General features: G+C 44.2%; 1 long non-coding RNA gene across 1 annotated transcript; it reads left to right on the top strand.

The window, feature by feature from the left end:
- The first annotated feature begins 7,774 nt into the window (after nucleotides 1-7,774).
- LOC115095413 lies at nucleotides 7,775-12,732 on the top strand. Its single transcript, XR_003857762.1, has 3 exons — nucleotides 7,775-7,933; nucleotides 11,703-11,851; nucleotides 12,472-12,732. It is a non-coding gene; the product is annotated as an uncharacterized LOC115095413 (long non-coding RNA).
- Nucleotides 12,733-18,088: the final 5,356 nt, after the last annotated feature.

The raw sequence follows: 18,088 nt of genomic DNA, 5'->3' as shown, positions 1-18,088 counted from the left end.
TGGTGATCACAAAGACAATCTGTGAGCTGTTTCAAAATAATACACTCTATAACCTTTACAAAAAAAGAAAGCGAAGATATAGGCCTATAAACTTGTGAGGTCAAAGGGATCAAGTTGTGGCCTCTTTAAAAGAGGTCTCACAGAAGCCCACTTAAGGGAACCTGGATTAATCATGACATCAGAAATGTAACAATGATATCCTTGGTAGCTTTCAAAATAGCTATCTTGCAGGGATTCAAAGGACAAGAGGCTGGTTTCAGTGAGGAGACAGCATTCGAAACCTCACTCCGGAAGACCACATCAAAATCAAACTACCTGACCTCAGCATCTTCAGGCAAGTCAAGAAACCAGCCGGAGACACTAAAAAGATGACTAAAATGTTTTAAGTGACCAAAAAAGTCATAAACTCATCATCCAAAAGAGATTTATGTGATGGGCGATGAAAGACTAATGCACACAGACTGGGAGAGGGGACCTTGGTGAGATAGTGTCTGATGATCTGAAGATGGCGAAGCAATATGACAAGGCAATAGCTAAAACCAGAAAGAGGCTGGGCTGCATAGAGAGAGGAATAACCAGTAAGAAACAAGAGGTGATAATCCCCTTGTACTAGTGTCTGTATCTCAAAAAGGATAAAGTCAGGATTAAAGGCAGTCCAAAGAAGAGTGACTAAAATGATGAGGGTCAGCATTGTAAGACTTATGAAAAGAGGCTGAAGGATCTGAATATGTACATCCTGGAAGAGAAAAGGTGCAGGGGAGATATGATACAGACCTTCAGATACCTGAAAGGTTTTAATGATGCACAATTGTCAAACCTTTTCCATTGGAAAGAAATCAAAAGAACTAGAGGTCATGAAATGAAACTTTTTAAGATGTCGCTGGCCGTCCATTGCTCCTACCATGTGACAGGGGCCGGCCAATGGCACCGATAGCCCCTGTCACATAAATAAAGAAATCAGAAAGTATAAACAGAAACGTGCTAAGAACTGATCTGGAACCCCCACTAGCCAGCCTCTATATGTAGAGCAACAATGGAAAACCAGAAACATTACCATCAACCTAATAAACGAAGGTTGACCGACGTGCCGCAAATGCGCAGTAGAGAGCAGCTCTACCGCGCATGCGAGCACGTCGGTCACAGTGTGCCTCTTAAAAATAAAAATGGTGCTGTAGGAGCGGCGGCAGCGGCGGCCCGAAGACCCGGAGCAGCGGGAGCGGCGGCACCGGCCCAAAGACCCGGAGCGGCGGCGGCCCGAAGACCCGGAGCGGCGGGAGCGGCAGCGGCGGCCCGAAGAGCGGCGGCGGCGGCACCGGCCCGAAGACCTGGGCAGGAGCGGCGGCAGCGGCGGCCCGAAGACCCGGAGCGGCAGGAGCGGCGGCCCGAAGACCGGCGGCGGCGGCGGCCCGAAGACCCGGAGCGGCGGCGGCGGCCCGAAGAGCGGCGGCAGCGGCGGCACCGGCCCGAAGACCCAGGCAGGAGCGGCGGCAGCGGCGGCCCGGAGCGGCGGCCCGGAGCGGCAGCCCGAAGACCCGGAGCGGCGGCGGCATGCGCGCGAGGGAGGGACAGACGGACGGAAGGAAGTCTGTCCCTCCCTCGCGCGCATGCCGCCGCTCCGGGTCTTCGGGCCGCCACTCTGGGTCTTCGGCGGAGATCGACTGAGGGGAGGGAGGGGGGAGGAGAGAGGAGTGACTGAGGGGAGGAGGGAGGGGGAGAGAGGAGTGACTGAGGGGAGGGAGGAGAGAGGAGTGACTGAGGGGAGGAGGGAGGGAGGAGTGACTGAGGGGGGGGAGAGAGGAGTGACTGAGGGGAGGAGGGGGAGGAGTGACTCAGGGGAGGAGGGGGGAGTGACTGAGGGGAGGGGGGAGAGAGGAGTGACTGACTGAGGGGAGGGAGGAGTGAGGAGTGACTGAGGGGAGGGAGGAGGGAGGAGTGACTGAGGGGAGGAGGGAGGAGTGACTCAGGGGAGGGGGGAGAGAGGAATGACTCAGGGGAGGAGGGGGGAGTGACTGAGGGGAGGGGGGAGAGAGGAGTGACTGACTGAGGGGAGGGAGGAGTGAGGAGTGACTAAGGGGAGGGAGGAGGGAGGAGTGACTGAGGGGAGGAGGGAGGAGTGACTCAGGGGAGGGGGAGAGAGGAGTGACTCAGGGGAGGAGGGAGGGGGGATTGACTGAGGGGAGGAGGGGGGAGTGACTGAGGGGAGTGACTGGGGGAGGGGGAGATAGGAGTGTGAGGGAGAGAGGAGGGGGGAGTGACTGAGGGGAGGAGGGGGGGAGAGAGAGGAGTGACTGAGGGGAGAGAGTGGGGGAGGTGGGAGGGAGAATGAGGGGGAAGGAAATGATCCCAAAAAAATGTTAATGTAGCCCGTTTTAACGGGCTTAACGGCTTGTTCTTCATAAAACAAATAATAAAATCAAGAAATATAAAGCAATCATAATAGTAAAATCATATTCATAAAAAGAAAAAATATTTCAAACCAGTTAATGAATAGAATATCCAGAATTTCCCAAACACCAATAAAATATTTCAAAACATCTGATGAATAAAAAAATCTAATAATTAGAAAATATTCTATTCCCCCCAAAAGTAAATATTTTGAAAGAGCTGAAACATAAAATTGTACCCAATAATTAAAACTAATAAGGATTACAAAATTTCTTGCTCACCACCTGGGATCTTCTAATTTCCAGTCACCCTGAGATGGTCATGGATTGGGGGAGGTAGGACCACACAAATTTTATCTTCTCTCTCACACACTTGCACAATAACACATTCATTCTCTTACACACTCCCTCTCTCTCACATTTACAGACTCTCTCTCCCTTACAGATACATTATGTGTATGTGTGTGTGTGTGTGTGTGTGTGTATGCCTGTGAGAGTCTATATGTAACGCATAGGCTTTCACAGGCACACAAACATACACAAACGCAGGCTCTCATTCAGACATTCACAGGCACACAGGCTCTCAGACATACACACACACACACACACACACACACACACACACACATAGGCTCATACTCAGTCACACACAAACACTCTCACAGACTCTCAGTAACACACACCCAGAGGCTCTCACACAATTACACACAGAGGCTCTCACACAGTCACACACAAACACACACATAGGCTCTCACACACACACACACACACGTGCAAGCTCACACACATGGTCTCCTGTTGTCATCGGGCCATAATGGGATGACCTCCACCATAACCCACCGACCTTCCTGCTTGGTGGGGGAAGCAGCGAGCGGAAGCTGTGTGCGGGTACGGGCGCACGCACGTAAATAAAGGAAACACGGGCCTCTCATTTTCAGCCTCCAGGGGGTTGAGCTCCGCTAGCAGCCTGCAGCCTCTTTCCTTCTTCAGCCACCTGCGGGTTAGGCTCTGATGGCGGGCCCACACATCTTCTGCTGCTGCTGGCCCACCGCCCCTCCCCCTCACCGGTATGCACACCTGGTCACACTAGGCCTGCACAAACAAATGCAGTTTATGTACCAGGTGCCAGTAATCATTTATGGAGGTGGATAAGATTGTACCCATCATCAGGTACAAACATCAAGAAACATCACAAGGAGCTCAAGAAGGAGAGTGCCCTTCAGGACAGAGCAGATCATCTCTGTGGGAGTACAAGTACCAGGGATTTTGCCCCAAGTGTAGCAGAAACCTTACCTGTGTAGAGGAGAAGGTCTGAACATTAAATAGCAGCTGGTCTTATTTGTTTATCCTGTTTGTATAAATGTTTAATGATTGTTCATGTACTATTCATTGCCTCCGGTGGTTCTGTTGATTTGGGAAAGTGATTAATAAGAAGATTAAAATAAATAAATAAACAATTCACTCCGAGAAGTCATTACAACTGAACTTTGGAACAGATTTTACAACTTTTTAATGTGAATGCAACGTGTGACAGATAATAAATATTCATTTCTCAGAACTAACAATATGGTATACAATTGTCACTATTTTAAATAACTTGTTTCAGTATACTTTTAATTTGCTGAAATACCAATACTTGATTCCAGTGTAGTTTTTGGACCTGCTACAAAAAGATTTGCATTTAAAGGATGGATCCAAGGTTGCAACTACTAGTAAGAGTTTGTTAGGCCTCAGCAACTCCCAATAGAGATGTTTTGGGTTGTATTCAGTTACAGAAATCCTGTAGTGACTCTCTCCTCAGTGCAAGAATGGGGACTATATAAACTTTAACAGATATTGTCATCTTTTTGATTTCAAAATATTCAACTTCTCTGGACTAGTTTCCAACTTTTATTAATTCATCCCAACTTCAGGGAGTATTTCTGGCAATATGGGTTACCCATATATTTTTAATTTACACAGTTGTGTAGTGCGATTATGAGAGGAGAAGGTAGGACCTTTCACCACAGAAAGGATAACTTTCAAACAGCTGTGCATGCACGCCCATGTATGCATGTATATGGACGCTCCTGTAAATTATAACCTGCACAGATATGATATACACAGGTTATAAAATATGTGGAGGTGCACCCTACAATATGCGCAAATGTATATAAAACCACGTGAAAACATATTGCACTTATCTGGTTGAGTTCCAGCCAGATAAGTAGTGCTTTATAGACTTATCCAGCTATCTGACTAAGGGGGTCATTTTTCAAAATGCGGTAAGGCGTTTTCGCATGCGTTAAGGGCTTATCGCATGCGAAAAGCCCCGTTTTCGCATGCGAAAACGTGTTTACCGCATGCGATCGCACCATATCGTATGGTGCGATGCAAATTCCAAAAATGGGAGGAGAGTGGGCTGGGTTAGCCTCTCTGCGAAGAGCTATCGCACAGCCATAACGCAGATTTTAACTACACCTCTTTGAAATGCGTTAGGCAGTGCGATAGCAGCCGTGACCATGTGGTAAGTTTTTATCACCATTTGTGATGTGTCTCGTAAGGCTTATTTCAGATGATTTGAAGGCTCCAGAGCCCTGGAGGGGTGGGTGGGTGGGTGGGTGGGTGAGAGAGAGAGAGAGAGTGAGCGAGCGAGAGCAAGCACACCTTGCTATAGTGTCTCTTCCCTAGACAGCTATTTGTATCCCTATGAGAGGCTCACCTAGTAACTCGAGGTAGGGATTAGGTATGAGTGTAGGGGGTTGGGGGCCACTTTCACATTCAACGTGAGACGTACGAACAGAACAGTGGTCTCTTGTGAAGATTTGATGGCCTTCGGAGTGAGGAAACTCACTCCAAAATGAGATTTGGGCAATGTTCTCTCAAACTAGCTTATGTCCCAGGGCTTGCTAAAATGGGCGGTCCAGGGGCGTGTCCAGGGGGCGTGTCTGTGGTCCAGGGCGGTCTGGGGGCGTGGCCGAGTACTCCGACACAGCGGCCTGTGTCGGGACCTGGCCAGCTGGCGCACACAAGTTACGCATGCGAGAGGCAGGCGTAACTTCATCGAACAAGGTAGGGGGGAGGGATTTAGGTAGGGCCGGGAGGTGGTTTAGATAGGGGAAGGGAGGGAAAGGTTGGGGGTTCCAAAAAAAGTTCCCTCCGAGGCCGCTCCGATTTCAGAGCGGCCTTGGAGGGAACAGGGAAAGCCATCGGGGCTCCCCTTGGGCTCAGCGCACCAAGGTGCACATGTGTGCACCCCCTTGCGCGCACCGACCCTGCATTTTATAACATGTGCGCGGCAACGCATGCATGATATAAAATCGGGTGTACATTTGTGCGCGCCAGGTAGCGCGCACAAATGTACCCCATGCGCGTAGGAATTAAAATCGGCCCCTAAGTCTATGCTGTGGTACTGCTGCTAGTAATAGCAGTGGCTATTTTCTAAGTCGGGAGATTTTCTAACATGCGTGCAGCAATGAAAATACCAGTTTTACCAACATCAAGCTAGCTTGATGTTACCCAGGTAGAGAGTCCATCAAGCTAGGTTGAGAGAACATTGCACAAATCTCATCTTTGGCTGAGTTTCCTCACTCCGAAGGTCCTCAGATCTTCACAAGAGAGCACTGTGCTGTTCATACATCTCACTTTGAATGTCAAAGTGGCCTCTAGCCCTTACACTAATACCTAAACCTCATCTCGAGTTACTATGTGGGCTTCCCATAGAGATATAAATACCTATCTAGTATGAGGGCATTATGGCTAGTCTCTCTCTCTCCAGGAGCTTCAAAACTACTAAAAATGGTCCACCCACATTTTGCATAGGTATTAGTACACTTTCTGATAAACTGCCTATTATCATTAAACACACCCCTTTTCCTATCGTATGTGATATTTAGTGCATTTTGATAAATCCAGGCCAGAGTTTGTAAATGACCTGGATATAATGCAGGACCAAACTTTTCCTTCATATGCCCATTCCACTACAAAAAATACTGGCACAATTTAAGCTTATGCCAGTGGCATGCTAAATGTCAGATGATGCAGAAATGAACCCAATGTGCCAAGCAAACATGCCACTTTTTTCATTAGTAGGAGTGGAACATTTAATATGCATGTCACGTTTATAAAATATTTGCATGCTAACTTGGATAGATTGCCCTCCTCCCCTGTATTCATCTCTTTACCAGTATAAAAGTTCTTACTAGTGCTAAAGAGTGTCAAACTTAAATTAGCATATTAACTAAGGTTTTTTGCTACTAGGCACAGATTAATTGGAGTTGACTCTGAACTAGCACGAATGTGAGGTGTCAACAAGAAGGATTACTCAGAGCTGTTCTTTTTGTGTCGAAGAATACAGCACAAAAGTGTAAACAGAAAAGGCAGGTAGGTTCTGGTTATTTATTAATGGTATTTTGTCAGTCTTTTGTCAGGCAGGAGCAGCGAAACAGCTGCCTGGAACACCTTTTGATGTCTGCAGAATTTTGGAGTACATCCATAACTGGAAATATGCTTCAGTGTGCTCACGAGAAGCCTTTGGGAAAATAGTAGGGAAGCTAAAGAGTCATACATGGCTTAAAAGGAAAAACAAGCTATGAAAATGCTTTTCTCAAGAGATGATTAAAAGGTATGTAAACCAATTCAGTTGCACTGAGCGAATACAAAAATGTTTCTAGGTTTCTTTTCTGGTTTTGTTTTAGGGTGCGTTCTTTGGCCTTACGGTTTTGCTCCTGATTCTTTGGATTTCCAGCTTAATCGGAGCTGGCCTCCATTGGGCTATAGTCTCATGAGCCTTCATTTGCAACTTCCCCTGGTTATATCCCTTTATATCCCCCCCCCTCCCCCGACTCAATTTGCCCAGTCTATGCAGTTACAATCCTCAGCCAGGAACCATGCATCAGGCCTCCTTCTGGAGCTTGACAATCATGGCCTAAATCCTGTCACTAGATGTCACTGTGGCATGATGACTGGAACTCCATCCCCAGGGGCTGTGAGTGCTGCTTCTGCAGCATCATTAGTCTTGGCCGGTCCAGAGAACAGAAGGCCTGATCAGGGAATCAAATCCAGGTCCTCTTCATGGCTGTGTGCAGCACTGAGCCACAGGGCCAGCCCCTTTTCTGTTTTTAATATATTGTCCTAATGTACAGTAAGTTTCAGAATACCTTCAATTTTCCATTTTTTCCCCACTATTACTACTTTTGGATGAACTGGAGAAACTGCAACAGTTCCTCATCTTTTTCATTTTGATTTTCCACTGTGGCTGTATTTACGCCATAGCTATGGCTCTAGCTGTTTATCTAGCAATGTTAATGTTTACAGCACTGTCATGATCCCAGAACATTAGAGAAAATGGCGCTTTATATGTGACCTCAATATTCATTTACAGGAAACATTCCAAGAAAAATCTGAAGCTGCACCGTACCTGAATCCATGCTTAGTATATATTGATATAGGTTTCATAGGTGTTGTGATTCACTGCTAGAAGCGTGGTCAGGGTTCCCTCATCCAGAAAGCCACTGGTGATCAACAGAGAAGTGGAGAAATTATCGCGGAGGCATTTCAAAGAATATAAGGTATTAGAGCACATACTCCCTGGAGAAAGAATGCCTTACACAGTGATGTTAGTGGCAAAATGCTTATTAATATATGATTCGAGTGTTGGATCATATGTGTGGACTCGGACCCTTTGCTTTGACCAGTAGGGTTCAGATTCAGATAATGTTCCTGACATGATAATTTTACTTGAGTTATGAAAGTAATATGCAAAATGATTAAAACAAAGAGATAAGAAGAAAGGAAAAAATTACAAAATGGTAAGTCTGGTAGGGATACAAGCAGGATGCACACAGATGCAGCAGTTTAAGTCTGCCTAGCATGGAGTCTAACCTCTTCCCTGTTTTGTGTGATAGGAAGAACATTATAAAGTATTATTGATTATTTTCCTTGGTGACCATCAAAAAAGGAGGATAGTGTATCCTTATGGAATGCACTGAAATAATTTCTGGCCATTACTTTTAGTACTGAGAGCAGCAGAAAGGAGAAAGGTCCTGTTGATTATTGTGGATTTGTAACCCTAGTTTACGGAAGAGTTCCTATCCATGAATGGGGCAATATTTAAATCTCTCGGGTGCTTGCAGACCAACCAGAGACATTGCTACTTTTTTTTTCCCTGCCTTGTGAGAACAATTACTGTGTTGCCCCTGCTATTTATTTGGTGGGGGGTTACATTTAATTTGTATTGTTTTTCCAACAATCAACACACAATAGAAACAGTATTTCTGTCTTAATATCTCGCATTTGCTCAGTTTCAGTCTGACACGCTCAGTTAGTATCAGTCTCTGACCCGCGCCCCATTCCTTACCATAAAAAGCCCAGCTCCCTCTAGCAATCCAGTCATTTAAAAAAATCTGTCACCGCAACAAGCCAGACTTTGTATACAGTGCAATGGAAAAGCTGAAACATCATCATTCCTCATTAAACATCAAACACTACTGTCAAGAAATATAAAACAGCAATCATAATAGTAAAAGCATACAAATAAAAAGAATATTTCAAAACAGCTGATAGAGATCATGCAATAATTAAAAACTCATATAAAAAAATGAATTTCCTAAGCACCAATAAAATATTTCAAATCAGCTAACACCCAATAACTAACATTAATAAAGAAAACAAAATCCCTCACTCTCCATACCTGTGAACTTCTAATTTCCAGTCACTCTGAGATTGTTGTGGATTAGAAGGGGTGAGAGGGGCACACAAACTTTCTCCTCTCTCTTACATGCACAAACACACACATGTTCATTGCTACGCATACACATATATGTTCTCTCTCACCCGCACACACACACAATCCCTCTCACTCACGGATGGCCTTTCTCTTTCCTTTCTTCAGCTGCTGGCAGAATGAGCTTTGCTAGCTGCCAACCGGTCTCTCCCTCTCATTTCTTTAGTCACTGGGGCCTCTCTCTCTCTTTCCTTTCTTCAGCTGCCAGTGGGATGGGCTTTGCTCATGGCCTGCCATGGTCTCTCTTTCTTTTTTCTTCAGCCACCAGCAGGATGGACGCCACTGGCTAGCCTACCAGGCCTCTGTTTCCATCTTCGGTCACCAGTGAGATTAGCTCTGCTGGTGGCCCCATTGGGCTTCTATTTTCCACCACACCCCCAGATGTGCTACTGCAGTATTACTTAGGTACCCTTCCAGCATTATTACCTAAGTGTTGCGGGAAGCGGCCAGGATCGCAGAGCACAGCGATCCCGGCACGGGCAATGGGACTACGTTTGCGGATAACGAGTGGGTGGGAGGGTGTCAGCTTGGAGTGGGGGAGGGATGAATTTTTTTAGTGGGGAGGGAGAAGGGGAAGGCCCGGGCTGGCAGCAATCTGGTTTTGGAAGTATCAAAAGTTGTTTTTAGGTTTTGGCCACATTTTGGGGACAGCTGAGGGGGGTAGAGATAAGTGGTGGTGGGAGTTGGGCATTAGTTTGGGAGGCTCATGACTTTTTTTTTTAAGGTGTGCTACTTACCTGGATATTTCTGAAGATATCTGGGTAAGTAGCTAGTTATACAGCTGCACAAAGTTGGATAATTTTAGGTCTAACTGGTCATATTCAACCCATAGCCGGATAGAGTTAAAGATATCTAGCTATATGTAGCCGAATAACGTAATATAAATATATTCAGGGGAGCATTTAACCCACTGAATATACTGGACAAGTTATCTGGCTAACTTTAGCCGGATAACTTGTCCACTAAACGGTATACTGAATGTTAGCCTCATTATGGGGTGAATTTTAAAAGCCTGGCATGCGCCAAAGCCGAGAGATATTCGCAGAAGTCGGGCAGGTGCATGTCACACAGATTTCAAAAGGCACCTGGTACGTGTGTATCTCCTAGTTCGTGTGTATCCCCTAATACACGCACACATTTTGTTTCCCAAAAAAGGGACAGGGTGTGAGCGTGGTCTGGGCAGGGCATAGGCATTCCATGATTTATGAATGAAACCAGCGTGTAAATACTTTAACGCACAACCATGCACTGGGTTCCCCTACCGTGTAACTTTAGTTCTGCTATGGATGGCGTATAAGTTCTAAAACAAAACAAACAAGCTAGTCAGAACGGTTTTAAGGGCCAGGGCTAACAGGGTAAAAGGGAGGCTAATTCATTAGGAGAGAGTAGGAAGTCCTATCCTTTACCTGGGAGAACTGGGAACGAACTGGGAAAACTTGTAATTGCATCAGCACGCATGTCTACTAAAATCTCCCCACTTATGTGGTAGAGGCGACATTTGCGGGTATGTGCATGCATCAGTCTAAACTTACGTGCACATGTATGCACATACAGCCTATTTTATACCATCCACGCATATACGTGCATATGTTATAAAATGAGTAAATAATGAAAACCCGTGGATGCAGCTGAAAAGCAGAATCAAATCACAATATAAATATTCAGCTGGAAAAGGAACTCTTGTTAAAGTGTATTAGCAACCTTCATAGGTTGCTAACACACTTGTCCTTTGGCTGTTTCAAAGCTATCAATCCTGTATATAGAGTATATGTAAATAGTTTAGTCCTTATTCAGTGGCTATTTGTCTTTTCTTGGCTTATCTCTTGTATTCACTAAATAGAGCATCTCTTGTCCCTGTCCAGCAATAGTCGGCAAGCATCGATGGGTCCCTGATACCATTTTTCCATTGCTGCATTGTCCTGGTGAAATCGCTCACCATGCTCATCACTCACTGTTCTGCAGTTTTGTGGAATAAAATCTAAATGAGAGTGCAAAAAAAATGTATCTTTAGCGACATGTTGTAGCCAAGGCTTTCATATGCCTTGAGGAGGTTATCCACCAACCCCTTGTAGTTGTGTGCCTTGTTGTTTCTGAGAAAATTAGTTACCACCAAATGGGAGGTTTTCCATGATTGCATCATTCATTGTTGTATCCATGAAGCAAGTACTGTCCAAACCCAGTCATAGATTTATTCATAGTTTCTATCAAAGATGTAAATTATTCATATCTGGTTTAATTTGAGATCCTTTCCCTTCTTAATTCACTTACCCTCCCCGATTCCCAAGTCAAAAGTCATATATACTGACCCAGGAGCATATCTGGAAAACTAAAACCAATCAACTATTTTAAGCTTCATTTTCGATCTCAGTGACCCAGATATAGTAAAGTTTAACTACACTCATTTCGGAAACATTTTGACTGTAGACCAATATTATCTATCCAGTATTTGAGTTTCACTCAGAGTGTATCATGAAAAACATCAGAGTTAAATCTTGTTCAAAAGAGAGAATAACTGTGGAGCAGGAAATAAAACATTTTCCCTGAATTTCTCCCAGTCTTTTTTTCAAAAAGCAGACTGGTAAATCAGAGTGGGAGCTTCAAGATTATCTAGCAAAGGAGCAGAATTTCCTGCACTGGAGGATTCAGGAGCTGATTAAATACTTATCTGGGAGTGAATCTTGCCTTGAAGCAGGGGATGGACTAGGTGAGTTCTTGGGGTCCTATCCAACTCTTACCTTTCTAGGATTCCTTGATCCTGCAATGAACTTGGTACTGAGGGTACACCAGACATCAGAGCACAGCATCTCCCCACTCCCTTTTAACTCTTCCTGAAAGGCTTGTCAGTGATTGAGCCATCAATCATGATTGAGGAATTGGGGGGGGGGGGAGGGGGGGCAGTTCATGTCTGCTGTCAACATCTCCTCAGCCCAGATATTTAATTGTAGCTACCTTATAAATTACAGGTGTATAAATCCTAGCTGTTTATTTTTCAGTCTGAATTTTCTTTTAACTAGGCAGTAAATGTGGGCCACTTGTGCCCATTCTTAAACGAGGTGCATTTTACCAGAATATATGAATCAGGTCAAAAGCATCCTATAGCTTGTGTAATGACAATGAACACGTGTGCACTGGTCATCATTGTCATTGCCATGGCGCATACCTAGTCATTGCTTCGTAGCATGGCAATCAGTTTTGCCATAGCCAGCCACTATAATGTTGCTGCTGCGGAAACTGAATATTGGAAAGAATGATTACAGCTGTCACTAAATTGCATTTGTACCTCACAGCGTTATCAATTTTTCTTTTTGTCTGCACCCATCTCAGCTCTCTGATGCCTATTACCCTTTTACCCTCCTACATGAACACCTGCTCTACAGAGAAGACCAGAAACAGCAATTGCACTTCTGGGTGCCATCTGTTGATGTTTTCTACCAATTTAGCAGCGCACTCAAAGAGAGATTATGAATTAGCTCGGCCGCAATATCTCTTTAAAGTGGATGATCTTATTATTGGTGTTTAACACAAATGAGGCATTCTGTTCTGTTACAAAAGAAGATATGAAACGTTCTCTGCTCCAAGGAACTTATCACCTAAGTCTGCAGACAGTTTCACTTCACTTTTTTTATGTCATATCTATTATGGGACCTGAAAGAGCAGAAGCCAGCACAGAAAACTTGGACTGGCATGGCCCTTGCATCATAGCTATTACTCCCAACTGTATTTTCTGCAGGCTTTCTTGCCACTTGAAATCCTCTGGTGACACTGCTGCTTTTAAGCTGTACACTTGAAAGACTGCCATGTAATATTTGTTCTTGGTTTGTTACTCAAATATCAAAACAAGTCAGGGAAACTCAAAAGTTCATTCCTGGGATCCATTTTTCTATGAGTAACATTGAGTTGGCCTTTTTCCAAGCCTCATTGGTGACTCCCACCATTGGTCTTTGTGGTAGGAGAGTACTGGAGAACCACCCAAGGGCTGTCAAGAGAAATGCTAAAATGTAATCTCTGACTTTTTCAGATTTCATCTTCTCATGGGGTTTACATCTGATATATCATTTACATGTAAACTGTAAATTACTTTTTCTCTCCTTTTGAAAGTGAATTTCCAACATGATGAAAATCATAGTTCAATGCAGGAACAAAGTGCTGAGTTTGACATTTGAGCTGAAGTTGTTCCTGGGAACAGATGATCTAAGCAGACTTCTAACCTATTGGAGTCTTAGGGCTAAAGGTTTAAATGTGCACTGTTAGTTTAACAGAAAGTTATTGCTGTCGTGGGACCTATGCCGGAAGCTCAAGGCACTGCAAGAGTTTCTAAACTCTTAACTGTCAAGAGAGATGGGCTGGGAAGAATCTCTATTCTAGGAATTTAAGAATGTGTTTACATGTAGGACTATTTTCAAAGCATGATAGATATAGTTTTTTGTCTAATTTAAACACATTTCTCTTCATTCCTATTTCTATGCATCTTGTAAATCCAAACTTTTCATGACCTTATTTACATAGAATTCCTTTCTTCCCCATAAATCTTATAGCTTCTATAGCTATGCAAGGCTATCTCAAGATTTTATTTTTTTTTTTTTTGTTTTGTTTTGTTTTTCTCAGCTGGATCAAAAATGTCATGTCATCAAAATTCAGGAAGTGCAGTTCTTACAGACAAATTCAGGAAAAATATATATAGGCTTAATTTACATACTATGTGGTTCTAAAATGACCATGTAAACTAACAGTATATTTGCTTGTAATTTATCTTGAATAGAAAATTATAGGGTTTGAATGATTGCATGTAAATTAGAGCTCTAATGCCTAAAATAAACCTAAAAATATGCTATAGCTGGTTCTTTTGCATATACACCTACAATAACTGCTAGGAACAGAAGACTTTTAGTCATATAATCTTGTATACATGTGCACTCACGCACTGGTTTGAAAGTTACCGTTCCTATGTTGTCTTACTATTCAGTATTGGACAGATTTTCAAAAGGTTACACATGCCGGGACTATTTTAAAAAGGCCCAGCAGCGTGCGTAAAGCCCCGGGATGCGTGTAAGTCCCTGGGCTTGAAAAAAGAGGTGGGGAGGGGGCAGGGTGTGGGCAGTCTGGGGCGGGGCGGAGGCCAGGTGAGTGGCTCCTGGCACAGCAGCCATTTGCCGCTGTGTCAGACATTGCGTGCCGGCAATCGGCCGGTGGTGCGCGCAACTCGCGCCCGCCCGGAGGCAAGTGCAAAAGGTAAGATAATATTGGGGGGGGGGGGGGGTTTAGAGTAGGGATGGGGGGTAAAGGTTAGGGGAAGGGGTGGGAAGGTTAGGTTAGGGGGAAGGGAGGTTCCTTACCAGGCCACTCTGATTTCGGAGCGGCCTGGGAGGGAACGGAGGAAGGCAGCGCGGTTCAGCGCACCCCCTTGCGCTCGCCGGCCCTGGATTTTATAAAATGTGCGCGCCTGCGTGCGCATGTTATAAAATCGGGCATACATGTGCGCGCGCTACCCATGGCGCGCACATGTAGGCCGTGCGCGCATGTTATAAAATCTACCCCTATATTATTATGTCTTATGGGAGATACACTCTTCTTGTTTTTCTGAAATTGTAACTTTCATCCTTTCTTAATAAAGGAATTCTAAAATAAACTAATTTTGTCACTAACTAGAGCCTCCTTTGTCATGCAAAATTCTTAAGAGTACCAAAAAAAAAAAAATTCATGCAGAGAAATGAGTCTCCATAGGACAGACAAGCAGCCTCCAGATTGGCTCAAATCCGTTTTTTGTAACCTAAGAAAAAAATGTCACGGGCCAAATATCTTCTTCTGCTATTGAGGCAGCTCAGGTAGTTTGCCGAATAAAGGCCAATGTGTGCAGTAAATACTCCTGTAAAGCACATATGGATTGTCTTTCTGCCATGTGTTTGTTGTTAGGAGAGGATCCTAAAAATGCCAGATAACGTGTGGAAATGCCACCAAACCCTTGCATAAACCGACTTCAGTACAAGAAAAGATGTGCTTTGCTTGAGCTCCTGGCAGCAGGCCTGAAACAGAATGAGTACACTGATTGAACTACATTCCTCACAGTTAATTGTACTATTTATGCTTTGTATTTTGGGGCTGTAATACTTAATTGAGGTTGACTGAAACTGTAAAAAGCAAGTGCAATTAGGAAGTATTGCCAGTGGTTGCTCTCTCAATTGGTAGCAGAAGAATGGAAAGGAGGATTCACATTTATTTCCTTTGCTAACTGGTAAAGGTTTAAGGCCTAGATTCATCATTCTGCTATATTTATATTTATAGCAGAATGATGAGCTGTGTGATAAAAAAAAAAGGGGCGGGGGGAGAAACTCTGCAGCTGGCTGCACAGTTTCGCACCCATAGCGCCACGGGAAAAGGTATAGTTATTTCCCGCGGTGCTGCCGCCGATAATGTAGAAAACAGTATGGCCCACAGCGCTGCCGGGACATAACACCGCCCAAACCCCGCCCACACTCCTCCCCCTTCCCCTAATTTGCACTGTACCGTCACGATACCCAGTTTGATGAATGACCCAGTTAATTTGCTGTTTATGGAAGCACTGAAGTAAAGGACAACAAAAAAGCTGTAGGTGATAACTTTTAGTGGATTGACCGAATACATTTTCTGACTAGCTTTATTTGTAAATATCCAAGTGAACACAGCAACTGCACTGTTTATGGAAATAAACTACTACTACTCGATGTCCGCAGTGCTGTACAAACACCAACTCTCCCTTCTCTCGGCTCCTTGCATACACCCCCCTCCCTCAAGACTAGTCCTGCTCCCACTCAGGTCCCCTAAATGGGTTCCCACCATAAATATCACCCTGAAGGTTCCTGATACTGCACTCTTGCACTATAAACTGCCGATACACTGTACTTGATGTTTGTCCTGTACCTATGTCTTTATGTCCTATATGCATTATGTACCCACTGTTATGTATCTTGCTGTAACACACTTTGAATTCTCTTCTTGAAAAGCATGCTACAAATAAACAATAATGATAATGATAATCAACTCCTTCAGTTTTAGTTCCCTAAGACTTGTAACAAACATGAAATGAAAAACCAGTTTAGAATACTCAGGATCTATGCCTTACCTGCTAACTGGAATCATTGCTTAAGGACATAGGGAACAGAGGTTATGAAAATAGTGCTAGGAGATGTGCATCCATGCAGGAAATACGACTGCAAATTATGTTGGATCTTTTGCAACTCAAACAGCGTCCATGTTACAGAGGCAACACATAACTAGGACATTCTTCCATCACAGAAAAACATCTCTTGTCCCACTGCTCAGCAGCAAGGGAAAGGCAACAGACTGAATTGTGCTCTGCTATGCAGCACAGAAAAAGTTTGCAAATTAGGGGAAATATCACTGATGGTCACCTTTACACAACCAGTGCTACATAATAACTGTACTCCCTCCTTACAGCAAGAAAATTCTGAACACGCCATCATTTTCTCTTACAGTTTATTGATTGTTCTGTTTATCATTTATTTTTATTACATTTGATTGCTTTATTTTTTTTGTATGCTGCCTAGATCCTATTTTTTTAGGATATGTGACTTAAAATTATAAATAAAACAAACAATGCAGAATCAGGGCTAGATACAGAAATTGCAGCTTTTTTTTTTTTTTTTTACCTGGCAGTTTCCTTCTGCTCCTTTGGGCTTCCAGCTCATTCAGAACCAGAACTGAGATCTGGTGTCATGAGCTTCATTCACAACTACCTTGGGAATTTATCCCTTATTCTATTTCCCCTCCCAGCATACTTTAGTCCAGTGTTTCCCAACCTTTTCAAGCACAAGGCACACAAACATTAACAAAAATGTTGTGTAGCACACCAACCTCCACTGGACAGGCAATGCGGACATGGAGAAGACTCATATGGCAAAAAGAAGAGCTAAATAAGTCTCTCTTCCAAACTTTAAAACAAAGGGGAAAAACAGGTGGAGTCACACATTCACCTTTCACAATGGACCAGTTCCCTCTATGCCCAAGAGCAGGAGAAGGGAGAAGGCAGTGTCAGATGGGCAGCCAACTCAGTTAGTTACCTTGGCTGCCTCATGCAGCTGTCAGAGCTCCTCCACTGCTACTGCACCCAACACTCAGAGGGCATCACAGCCATTGGCCAGAGCCTGTCCCACTCGGCCTGGGGATAAGAAAGGCTGAAAAGACTCAGAGGGGGAAGTTCACATCGGAGAAGTTGAATTGGTGTCGTATGCTACACAAATCGGGACCTGGCTATCCATACCTTGCATGCTGCCATCCTGCTATTAATTACAACATAAGAACATAAAATTTGCCATCCTGGATCAGTACAAAGGTCCATCAAGTCTATTATCCTGTTTCCAACAGTGGCCAATCCAGGTAACAAGTAACTGGCAGGATCCCAAAAGTTCGATAGATTCCATGCTGCCCTGAAGGTTCCCTCCGGGGGTGCCTCAAGGCAATCTGCTGCCTGAGGCAAGGAAAAGAAATACCCGCCCCAAGATGTGGTGCAGGTCAAATCACAGAGAGAATGGGGGGAGGGGGTTATCGCACTTGGAGTCTAGCCCTCTTGGTGATTTGAAATGCTGGGGAAGGGGGATGTGAGGGTCAGGGCTCCAAGAGGAGTTGCAGATAGATTGCTAGAGATATTCCAGGAAAAATCCTGCAAAAAAGCAAGATACTTGCAACCCATTTGGTATTACGCCTATTGTAAAGTGTGTTAGGTGTGAGATTGGCCCTCAGAAAGCTATGAATAAACAGAATTATAAATTACAATACAGTAAACCTCCCATACCAAAACAGCATTAACTGCCAGAGCTCAAACAGTATCAACCCTACCCATGAAAAGCAACACTGGAAATATTACATCGGGCCCTAAAACACCAACAGACCTCCTATTAGGAAAGCCAAACAAGCCAGGAAGATAAGAACATAAGAAGTTGCCATACTG

The sequence above is a fragment of the Rhinatrema bivittatum genome, chromosome 7 (genome assembly GCF_901001135.1).
Source record: "Rhinatrema bivittatum chromosome 7, aRhiBiv1.1, whole genome shotgun sequence".
NCBI lineage: Eukaryota > Metazoa > Chordata > Amphibia > Gymnophiona > Rhinatrematidae > Rhinatrema > Rhinatrema bivittatum.
This window is presented reverse-complemented; position numbering and strand designations above follow the sequence as displayed.